Raw genomic sequence first — 12,259 nt, 5'->3', positions numbered from 1 at the left:
AAAGATAGACTTAACATTGAATAATCTATGATGCTGATTAAATGCATAAACACTCAAAAAGCAAATAAATGAAATGACAATAAAGGAGAATAAATGGGTTATTATTAATAGTAAATGAATACAACAAAAGGCATAAGACTCCCTATCCTATGGTGTATATACCATAGGATATATTTATATGATATGTATCATATAGACATATGAATTCTTCATAAGCCACATCCTCTAAAACTTCATTTCACATATGTACAATTTGTGGCCAACAGCCTTGTTTGACAAAGAGGCACATTCCACATTTAAGAGCGTTCTGACCCTTGGCTCACTGAGGACATAAGAAAACAGTCTATATAATGGGATTTTCTAGCCCAAGAATGATGAATGTGCCACTTCTCAAGATGTATGGACCTGTTATGCAGCCTCTTCTGAGAGAGAACCATTCTCTGTTTCTAAGAGCACCCTGACCCTTAGCACACTAAGGACCGAGGATAATGTTCTGGACTATAGATGCTTCATCCTCTAGAACACGGGAATGTGCTATTTCTTAAGAGGTAAAGGCTTGTTGTGTTCCCATATATGCTTCTATCTGCACTTCCTTGTCTTCGTCCCTCCTGGTGATGTACTCAGCAAAACCTATTCCTTATAAACTTGGTTTAATGACTATGTAGGAGCTCTTAAGATAAGCTCAGCAGAAGAGGTTCTGTGAGTCCCCTAACTTCCCCTGCTGAAGATTCATTTTGTAGATTTGATCCTTGTTTTATGGACTGTGCTCTAATATCCAGAGCAACAGTTCATCTCCCCATGCCTGAAATGTAGAAATATAATTTTTCAACTGCATAATGCAGTGTGTGCTCTCCTGGGTTGCCTAAAGGCTGAGACCCTGATATCTCATGCACAGTGAAGCTTTGGAGAGACACCCCAAAAGAAAAAAAAAAAGACACGGAGACATTCTCCTGTCAACCAAGGATTGTTGATGATGGTGGGTGTAGAGAAAGACAGCACATGGACAGTCATCGTATATAAATAGGAAGACTGTGTCTGAAGAAAGGTCAGTAACAGTGGTGTCCTCTTATGTCACAGGCTGGTGTGTCTGGGACCCAGATGCCTCTGCTACTGTTTCTACTGCTGATCACATCCAACACCACCTGGGCTTTGGCTCATCTCTGAGCTTCTCATTCTCTTGTGTTCTGAGAGTCGGGCAAGATCCATGATCCTGAAAGGCCAGTCTGACACCATTATGGGCTGAGATGTGACTCTTCTGTGATCTCTCTGTCCGTCTCCAAGAAGCCCACTGATCCATAGATACTTCCTGGTGTGTCCTTCAAATATCTACCAGAGAGTGATTAGAAAGCCTGGTGAGGTAGGTGTCTGGCATGGGAGACTCCTCAAAGCTCCTGTGCGTAGAGGGCTTCCTGTTGAGGACTCCACATCATATGTTTGGAAAAAGAGTGTGTCAGATCAGTCCATGGCTACTCTTGCAGGGGAGGTAATTGGTGGAAGCCCTGAGTGACAGACTGACAGAGATGACAACTTGTATAGGAACAGACAGTGTTTAAAGAATGATGACTCTCCAGTCTTCCAATCTTGCCCATCCAGAAATAAACTGACCCCCATTAGCAGAAACAATGCCAAGACATGCCCCCCATGTCTGCCAGAGAGGAGCAAGTCTTCTGCCCCAATGTCTACTCAATCTGACTCTGAGTAGGGTCTCCAACCCTTAATGAGGCTATCTGAGCCTGAGGAGTAAAGTGCATGTCCAGAGCTTCAGAACCACAGCAGGGTTTCAGGGAGAGGACAGAGAGATGGTGGATCTCTCTCATATGTGGACCTGCTTTCCACCTTGTGTAGATGCTGAAGTGAATCATTTATCTAGTCATCCTGGCACCCAAAGCTCTGGGTTCCTAAATCAGTACAATGTATGTCCCTTTTGTTTTCCCTCAGTGTGTTTCCACCAGTGGATCTATACAGCCATCAATGCCTACTACCACCAGCTCAGCAATTAAACCAAATACATAGGCAAACTTCTCCACATCAAGAATTAACAATAAAAAGTACTGACATGGAAGAATGGATATCTATTGGTGGGTCGGGACTCTGGGAAACCCCACCAATTACTGAGTTCTCATGACAAACCTGAAGATCCCATAACTGTTGTGTTCTTACCTGGGATGGTGCCTCCAATGAAACTACCAAATGTGTGATTTTAACTTGTGGTTATCCTTCCTACTTCAGGTGAAAGCAGCTGTTCAGTGCAACCTCTCAGCCCCCACCTTCATCGAAGGGTAAAAGAGATGGAGTTAATCCCAGGTTTTGTTTGTGTTGCCTTTCATTCATAGAGGTGTGAACATCTACCCTGCCTACAACTTTGGAGGTGGATAAATACCATGGGAAGAACACTGTGAAGGTGTATGCATGAGTTATCCCAAACCTCCCACACAACAGCTGTAGGAAATGGATGTGTTAACCACCCTATATGGCTAACAGCTGGCAGGGGGACATCCACATCTGAGCAACAGCTGTTTCTCAAGTTCTCTCAATTTGAAGTGATGACTGGGGTCATTGTTTTTGTAAACACACAGCTTCATTGGTGCTCAGTATCTCATACATGAACTCATACATTTATTTGTTCACATATTCTTGGGGCTACCACTGTATTTGGGGATCAGAGAACCATAAATTGATGCTCAACCCTTCTCTCCAGAGAGCCATCCTTCCTGTCAGCAGACTCCTTGGGAAGCCAGCCAGGGCTTTCTGGATAGCAGTGCCACCATCTGGCCATGGCATGCAATTGCAGGGTGGATTCTAGTTTGGTGCTTAAAGTATGGGAGCTTCTTAAGAGAAGGGCAGTACCAGTGCTTGGTCTCAGCAGAGACTTAAACAGTGGCTCGAATTCTTGGTTATTGGTCAATCTTAGCTTTGTAGTTAAATATAAGGCAAGTGGAACAAGCAAGAATAAGGTCCAACAAGAATGGAGCCCTATGAGGAGAACTCTTGAGTGTTTCTGTTCCAACTAAACCACCAACTAAGTAAGACAAGAGTCTTGAGACCTCAGTTTCTTAAAAAAACAAAACAAACAAACAAAAGAACAGAATTGTTCTCGGAATGTCTTTGGGCGCTCCTCCCAAGTGTAGGGTAGGAATGAGTTTACTTCAGACTACCCCTTAACTGCTTGCTGTGGTTATTCAGTTAAATGTTGAAGGGATCCTCTATGGATCCTCTATGGAAAAACACGTTTTTGCCACATGTGCCTTGTTCTTGTGGTTGTGTATACAGCATGAACTCATGAGAACTTTACTCATGTGGCCTTTCTTAACCCCCAGAATATAAATTGTCAGGGGCCCTGAATAAAATTGTCTATGGCATGAGACTTTAGTCTGTCTACTTTATTGACTCCATTCTCCCAGGTCCCACTGATGCTTCTGATGAATGCCCCCATTGCCTCAATTCCCTCCCAGCCTTGATCAGCATTCCAACCTTCTTTGGTCCTGACAATGAGATCCTAATTTCAGCAAAGAACACTTACTGAAGAGAGTATGTCACCCTTATCCTCAACAAAAGGCTGGAATGTTAGGTCCAAAGGAAACTTGTTCAAAAGAAAGAAAGAAAGAAAGAAAGAAAGAAAGAAAGAAAGAAAGAAAGAAAGAAAGAAAGAAAGAAAGAAAGAGATAAGCTAGTTCACTTCTACCAGAAGGAGTCACTTCCCTTCTCTCTGGCCAAATGACAGATGATTGATTACCTGTGTGCCTATTGAATACCAGGGCCCATGCTGGCCTCCAAACTCCTTCAGATCGCAAGTACATATTACAACAACAACAACAAAAAAACTTGGAAAAGGACTACTCAGGATGGGATCTGACTGAATGGTTTACTCACGGTTAACAATTTTACCTGGAAAAAGCAGATGTCTATTTTCTCTTACTGCTTTATACATCCTAATGCTCATTTGTGAGTGCCAAGGACAAATACTACATAAACACTGAAAATTAAATTTCCAAGATTCAAATCATTCACCTAGAGCCAGGGGGAATGTAATTATGCCTTTTCATAAAAAAAAAATCAACTGTTAAAATATTAGCCCTACATGATCAGTATCAACAGGATTCAATGAATTGATTCATATGCTCTAGAGCCAGTGGAGAATGTGATGGCTTAAGAAACTATCTGGAGGCCAACCCTGAGAGCAACTTCAGGCTGCTTAGACAATACCAGGAATCCCAGGAAGGAAGAGACCCCAGATGTTCTTTAACACCTGAGGAAACTCACTCCACAAGAGTTCACTGTGGCCTTTGCATTTAAAAGCAGCCCCCTCCACTTTTAGCTGGGTGTCAGTTCCAAATCCAACCATGGGAGCTGAGGACAGCTGCAGCTTGAAATACAAATTCAGCTAATTACAATTTAAACTGAGTCAGTGCTTTCTGCGCCCATAACACTTGGAGCTAGGATTTTTTCTCAAAAGATTTTGAAGTAAGATTCTGAGGCTTGAACCCAGGTCTTTACAAAGACACAAAGTAAATGTCAATGAAATAGTAGAAATTTTCGAGATGAAATTAAATTGCAGACATTGCATTAATAATCCCCTTTTAATAAAGAAGTAAATTAGGAACTTACGGTTTTTCTGCTTTCTTTACACAACATAGAGAAAAGTTTCATCCTGTGACTCATACAGGTCTTATCTTCTGGTGGGTACCTTTTTATTAAAAAAAAAAAAAATGTTTCTTAGCCTGGCAGTAGTGGCATACGCCTTTAATCCCAGCATTTGGGAGGCAGAGACAGGTGGTTCTCTGAGTTTGAGGCTACCCCTATACCAGAGCAAGTTCCAGGACAGCCAGGGATACACATAACACACACACACACACACACACACACACACACACACACACACACACACACCCTAACTGGAACAAAAAAGTTCCAGTGTTGGACCTAGAGACATGGAGAACATTAGACACTAAAAATAGGTCCACCTCACAATAGTGGAGAATCTGAGAAGCCCCATGCTGTGTTGTGTGGGTGTGTTATGCTGGCTACATCAGAGCAAGCAGCTTGAACAACTCTGCTGGTGGGAATTGATATCCAGAGGAGTTGTTGTTCTTTACAGGATGTGAGAATTTTTCTTACTGCTTTTCCTTGTAGGTGTTTCTGGAACCCAGCCTCAGCCCACATGCTTTTAGACAGACACACACACACACCTCCACTTTCTATAATCTCTTCTAATAGGAAGAGTGAAATAGGCTCTGCAATTAAAATGAATATTTAAATATAATATTAATTACTTAGTTTGCCTTTTTCTAACTTATAGCTAGCAAATTTCAAACATATCAAAAGTTTATGGCAGAAGAAAATCTATACTTATTTGATTCTCATGCTTGAACATATAGATGAGATAAAATAAGCTAAAGAAGGACAAAGATATAAAGCTATAGACATAGATAATATAAATATATAGAAATAGATGATATCAATATATGGATATAGATATAATCTTTCCAGGATTTTTTATGCAGACTGTATCTAGCTTCTCCTCTCTAGATATCTGTCCCTATCCTCTTGTGGCCAATCTCCTGCTCTTTAATCACGTCATGGTTCTCTATCCAAAATGTTCCTGGCACAGAGATGCCTCAGGTTTTTCTCAGAGTTGTCCATTCTGGGCCATTGAGAACTAGCAGGAAAATAGTAGTGAAGAGGGTCAGAGTCACCTTCAGGGCTAGAGAGCATGAGCTGAGTGTGTGTGTAGAGTGAAGGCTAACTGTATATGTATAGGTCTGTTATGACCCTGTCAAGGAAAGGATTTCATTAAGCAGTTTCCTATTTGAGTTTCAATAGCAACTTAGATAGTTTACACCTCTCACTCAAAGTCATTGAAGACTAAGCAACATGGCTGTTGCATATTAATTTTCAGCATGTTATAGAACTAGTTATTCTCAATGTTGGTAACATGTGTGTTCTATACCCAGAACCCAACAACTGACTGATCATCTCGTTTGGTTATATGCTTTAAACATCACTACCTTTGAGACAATGAGAAGCCTTAATCTCTTATCTATAAATAGATGAAATATAGCTAATTATCAGGTGTTTCAAGCCATAATTTACACATATGACCACTAATTTTTACTAAGTAGTAAATGGACATAGTCTGTCCAAGAAATGGTGGCTGGAGCTCTATTGACTATCCACACTGGTCTATGGCATAAAACAAGGACAGGAACAATTGCCCATTCAAAGGCATTGATGAAGAGAATTGTCAGAAGGCCAGTGTGTGGGGAGTAAGGAGCATTTATAGGGCTGTCATGAGAAGGAGCAGAGACAGGTCCTGTTGTTAGAGAGGGCATGCACTAATGGGAAATGGGAGAGACTGTTGCCCTCCAGATCCCTTTGATGTTCCTCTGTTCTCACAGCTGCCATCATGATGTTGGTCTGTGTGTTCAGTGACAGCCCTCCCTTCCAGCTGATAATGATGAAGGGCCTTGCTATCTTCTGTTTCCCATCTGCTTGAGTATTTACCTTTCTGTGGTCAGGAAAGAAAAGAGGCAGGCAACTTCCAAGTGCATAAGCTCATGAAACAAGGGGCTTTGTGTTCTGAAGTTGGAACCTGCTGTTCTCAGAAAGTGTGGACCCTGGACCAGACCTGAGTACCTGTGTTTGGACCATCAGCTCTTTGAGTGATGCTGGGGTATTATTACCCTCATGAAGGAAGACTTTGTGAATCCCTTCCTTTGGGGCCATTATAGAGAAAGTAAGTTGGCCCTGGTGAATCAAGCTCAAGAAGAGATGAGGGACAGAGTTGGTTAGAGTGAAGCTAGAGCAGGTTGGTCTAAAGAAGCCTGTGTGACCTGCACACATCTCATGAGTGCATTCCAGGTGCCCCTTCACACTTTGAGAGCCATTAGTTGATATGCTGTGGCTCATGTCTGAGATCTTGGACTTTCTAATTCTAGGAGATGAGAATTAAGGCACAATAAATAAACAAAACTTACACAGTAAAGAGGGTTACAAGCTGTTTCTCATCCTCAGTCATATGGTGATATTTTATTTTTTCTGAAATGTGATTTTATTTGTATGTTAATAAATAAAGTTGCCTGGAGATCAGAGGTCAAAGCGAGCCATAAGCAGAGTCAGGCAGTGGTAGCACATGCCCTTAATCTGATAAGATGGCAGGCAGTCTATGTGTGGTCAAGGCCACAGCCAAGCGTGGTGATATGAACCTTTAATCCCATTACCAACCATAGAGACCTGGAGGTCTGTATATACAGGCAGTGACAAGGAAGTCATGTGGTTGGGTTTAGAGTCAATGAGAAGGCAGAATAGAAAGGCAATAAAAAAGACAAGTCAGACAGGAAGATTCTCTCTCTGAGGAAGTGACAGCAGCAAGATGGTAAGACAAGGCAGTCGTGTCTCTCTGATCCCTTTGTCTATTACCTCTGTATTTGGCTCTGTGTTACTTATTTACTAAGACTGTTTAGAATTTCGTCTACACAGCCATGCTAGGAAATTCTCTGTTTCTGGTGCTCTACAAAACTACCAGTATTCACCAGGACACTTTTCTGTACTCAACTATTTATTACCTTTTCCACAGTAAGATTATTTTTACTCATGTTGTGCCTGAAAAAATAATATATCAAATTTTTGTCTTACATTAAATTATTCATGGTATGTGATATCTCTGAATTCATTTTTAAAAGTTGAGATCATTTCCAAATTGGTAGAATTTAGTTATTTCTGTGTTTTTCTAATAAGTAGGAAAACATCTATATATGTCATTATATGGATACGTGTATAACCAAAACACATAAAAATATATCGTGTAGCCTAAAAACAACAATTGTTTTGACTACATATCTAGAAGCATAAATGCTGGGTATATCACTACACTACCCCAGTGATACATAAAAAAAATTATACATGCTCCACCATTCCTATTCATAGTATACCTGCGACAGTTCTTCATACTGCCGACTGTCATGAAGCCAATATCACAAACATTCTGGATCATAAACCTCAAGCATCTTACCAAGATTGTGTGTCACTCATTGGTAATTTCTTTAATCAGTATTTTATACTCTCTGCATCTCCAGGCGTAACGAAGACCTGTCCTGCCATTATGGGAGTAGTCTACAGTTCTCTTGACTGAATCAGAATCTTTGGCTATATAAAAGGGTGATACATGCTGCTCATTCTGTGTATCAAGAATAGGGAAAAATTAAAGTACTGCTCACTTTGAATCTGGAAATTACATAGTACTTACCCATAATGCTATGAGCTTAATGAAGAGTCTTTGAAAAGTGTCTGCCTCTTAAATCAACTGTTTTAATCAAAACACAGACTCCAGTTAGTAGCAATTGCAAAGAGGAGCACAGATTCCAGATACAAAGTGAAAAAAAGAAGCTCAAATGATTCTGCTGACCCAGTTATATACCTCTTCTCTCTTACTTTTGCCTTAAGTTACACTGGACTCAACCACAAAGGCATCTCTCATGTAATAGGCTCATATATTCTTCTGAAACAATCTCATTCAGAGAAAATGAATACAAGACACCTGAAGAGGGAATATCAATGAATTCATGTAGTGAAAAACAGAGGGAAAAATAAACAGAAAGGTTATTCAAGAGATAAAATGACAAGGAAATAAATCATGCACAAAGAAAGTCAGTTATAATAGAAATTAAACAAATGAGGGCAAACAAGATGGCCTAGTGGGAGAGATGTTATCACCACACCTGAACAACCTCAGGATCCACACAGTGGAAGGAGCAAACAGATCTATTAGCTGTGCTCTGACCTCCGCACATGTACTGTGGCATATGAGTTCTCTCTACACCTACAATAGGTAAATAAATGTAAAACAAATTTTCATGAGTCAGACTCCCCCATGTTGTTAAATTTTACTTTAATGAGGCAAAATGTGTTATATTTGTTTATGTTACTGAATATTACACTAACAGTATAAGGTGTATTACATTTGTTTGTGCTATATTTTTCTAACAATGTAAGGATGTGTATTTAATTATGTAAAGATGTGCTGCATTTGATTTACTTTGCCTACCTAAGGCACCTGATTGGTCTAATGAGGAGCTGAATGGTCAATAGATATGCAGAGAAGATGATAGGTGGGCCTGGTGGGCAGAGAGAATAAATAGAAGGAGAAGTCTAGGCCCAAGAAGAATGAGTGTAAGAAGAATGAAAAGGGAGAAGAACAAGAGAGAAAACGGAAAAAGAAAGGAGAATGCTGGGGCGGCCAGTCTGCCACCAGACAGCAGAGACTGAGGAGGACATATAGAAAGAAAGGTAAAGGAAGGAAAACAGCCCTGAGGCAAGAGATAGATAAAGAGAAACAGGTTAATTTAAGTTAAAAGTGCTACCCAGAGAGGAGCCTAAGCTGGACTGAGCATTCATAAGTAATAAGTCTCTGTGTTATGATTTGGGAGCTCGTTGGTGATTAGAAAGAAAAAGCCTGGTACACCCCTGGGGTTCAGTTAGAGAAAACATACTTTGTCCCACAGATGGGTCCCCAAGTTTAGCCTAATCCTAAAGAGTCTAAACAGTTAACTTCATTTGGCCTTGGACAAACATCGAAGAACTGCCAGTTTATATCCTAATTGAGAATTACTATAGTTTGTGATGCTCAGAAGACATGTCCCTATTGGAATTACATCTCTTCTATCAACATAGCATTGTCATGTCCACCAACTGGGCCAGATGCCATCACTTATCACAACAATGAACCTCTGAAGAAATTCCAATAAGCAACCTTTGGTATCATAAAAAAAGCACCCAAGATCTTTCAAAAAATCCCACTCATCACAGAAATTTCTAATGGACAAGACATGCTTACTGGCTCATACCAGTCAACTCTGGGACAGGCCCAAGTAATATCTTCACAGTGTGACTCTGGACTCCTTGTAGAGCATGGAAACACAGGGAAAAGTGTGTAAACTGGGGCTGGAATCAGAAGTCCTGTATAGATTTCAGAATTAAAATTCTACTAGAATTCACTGGTTCCTGAACACTCATCTTTAGAACAGGGAGGTTTGTCCCCATGGTGTCAGGAAACTCCTCAACCTAATATGAAGCTCAGCTTACTTTTCCATTATCCATCCTAACATCATGGTCTTCTGGTTACAAATATCTGCACATTACTCTGTTGAACTTCCCACCAAAATTATCATTTCTAATACACTTCACTTCTCAGATCATCCAAGTTGCATCCATCCTCAAGGGAGACTTGATATCTCACTCTTCTATAGTTACACTTAACTTCTTTGACTTTAATTTGGAAAACCGCTTATTTTGTGTGATTTCTTTTTAACAATGAGATTAGTAATGCCGTAAAGTACTTGAGGTATTTAAAACTAGAAAATATGATCCTTGCTCATTTAACAAATATAAATTATTAACAATTGGATAAGACATTTAAATGCTATTGAACTTAACTTCTTACATAGGTGAGAATACTAAATTTTCATTTATTGTAGAGTCAAGACAGCTTTGTGTGACTTCATAGAAATCATGATAATTTGAAACTTACGATGCCAGGTAGCATTCTCAAAGTATATATTATATGCAGTGTATTTATATTAGCTTATATTTATTGATTGCTAAGATCTATTTAATTATTTCAATAATAGGTTTTCACAACAAATCAGTTAAGTACCTGTTCTTATTTTCCAATATTTTGTGACTTTGTACAGGAACTTTGAAGATGTTAATTGCCTTACTCAGAGGCACTAAAGATTCGGTAACAGGGCTGTGGCCAAATCCCTTATACTTCACCACTAGCCAATGTTCCACCTTAACATCTACACTTTAGAGTGCTAACTTCTGTCATTTAGTGGAATTATTTGTTTTCCTTGCTTAGAACCTGACAGTGGCTCAAAGTTGGAAGACAGTTGTTGGTAGATAGTCTCTCCACAGCTTCTCCTTGGCCTCTACCTCTGCAAATTCCTTCCTCTGGGATGTGGTATGAATTCACCAATAAATATCCTACTCTCTCTAGAAATGCCTGAAGAAAAGGTTTTGCCAGTTATCAAATAAAAATATCACACACATATAATCACTGCTAAAGAAACAGAGCTGATTAATAAGGGTAATTTGGAGTTCTGTTGACATTTTGCACACTGGTTTGTGACATAAAAAAGTACAGGAGTGATTACAGCCCCACCCATCTTAGAGCCCTGAAGGCTGTGACCCATCTTACCCAGTACCTCCTGCAGGTCAGTAGAGTTTGAGTGCCTATGAGGAAGGAAGAGGAAGAGCCCTCCCATGAGCACAAATGGGTCATCCACAAGATCTGAAATTTCAGAGGCCAGTGGAGGTAACTTCCACTCTTTAGAGGCACTCTTTGAATAAGTGATGGTACTTGGACACTGTCTAGTACAATGAAATGTAGGAGAAACACCAGTGAACTATGAAGAGTTCCTTCTTTTCTCCAACATCACTTCAATGTCTCTGAACCACCAACTCCATCCACAGCTCTATATTCTAACTGCTTGTTGGGCATCCATAGGTGATATTATATGCCAGAACATTAATGACCATAAAAACCCTTCTTGGGAAGATGAAACTTCCTCAGTTATGGCAGTGAGTAAGAAAGACAACTATGTCTCAATCACAGGATATGACAGGAATTTTGCTAAAGCCAAAAATCACTAAGACACACAAGTTTGAGATTTACAAATTTAAGTTAAAATAAAGAAAACTCAGAAATGTTATTGAATACTGAATTATATCTAGTTTGGCACAGCAAATAAAAAAAGACAAAAATCAGATGATAATCTTTAAGATAACCTGTATTCTGAACAACAGCTAAAGGTTAACTAGAGAAAATGTAGGTCTGTAGGGATGGCTCAGTGGTTAAGAGCATTTGGTACTCTTGCAGAGAACCCAGGTTCTGTTCCAACACCCACATGGCAGCTCTCACAGCTTTCTGTAACTCCAGTTCTAGGGGATTTAGCTTTCTATTCTCTTCTCCACAGGCAACAAGCACAACACACATACATGCTGGCAAATTCCTGATACTTCCAAAATAAAAATAAGCAAATATTTTTAAAGGAGTAAAATGAATGTGACAACCCCTCCCTCAATGGAGCATTTGACAAAATACACGTGGTGCACACACTCCTTGGGCATGTGCACTTCTGCCATTGATTCATGAGAAAAAGGTAAACAAGGATGATACTGAAATAACAATTTTACCTCTAAGATTGGGACTAGGGAATATGAGAAAAGCATCATAGTACAGGTATCAACCTCCACAAAGATCATA

The sequence above is a fragment of the Peromyscus californicus genome, unplaced genomic scaffold (genome assembly GCF_007827085.1).
Source record: "Peromyscus californicus insignis strain IS unplaced genomic scaffold, ASM782708v3 Scaffold_23__1_contigs__length_62951481, whole genome shotgun sequence".
NCBI classification, from domain to species: domain Eukaryota; kingdom Metazoa; phylum Chordata; class Mammalia; order Rodentia; family Cricetidae; genus Peromyscus; species Peromyscus californicus.
Note: the sequence above shows the minus strand (reverse complement) of the source record.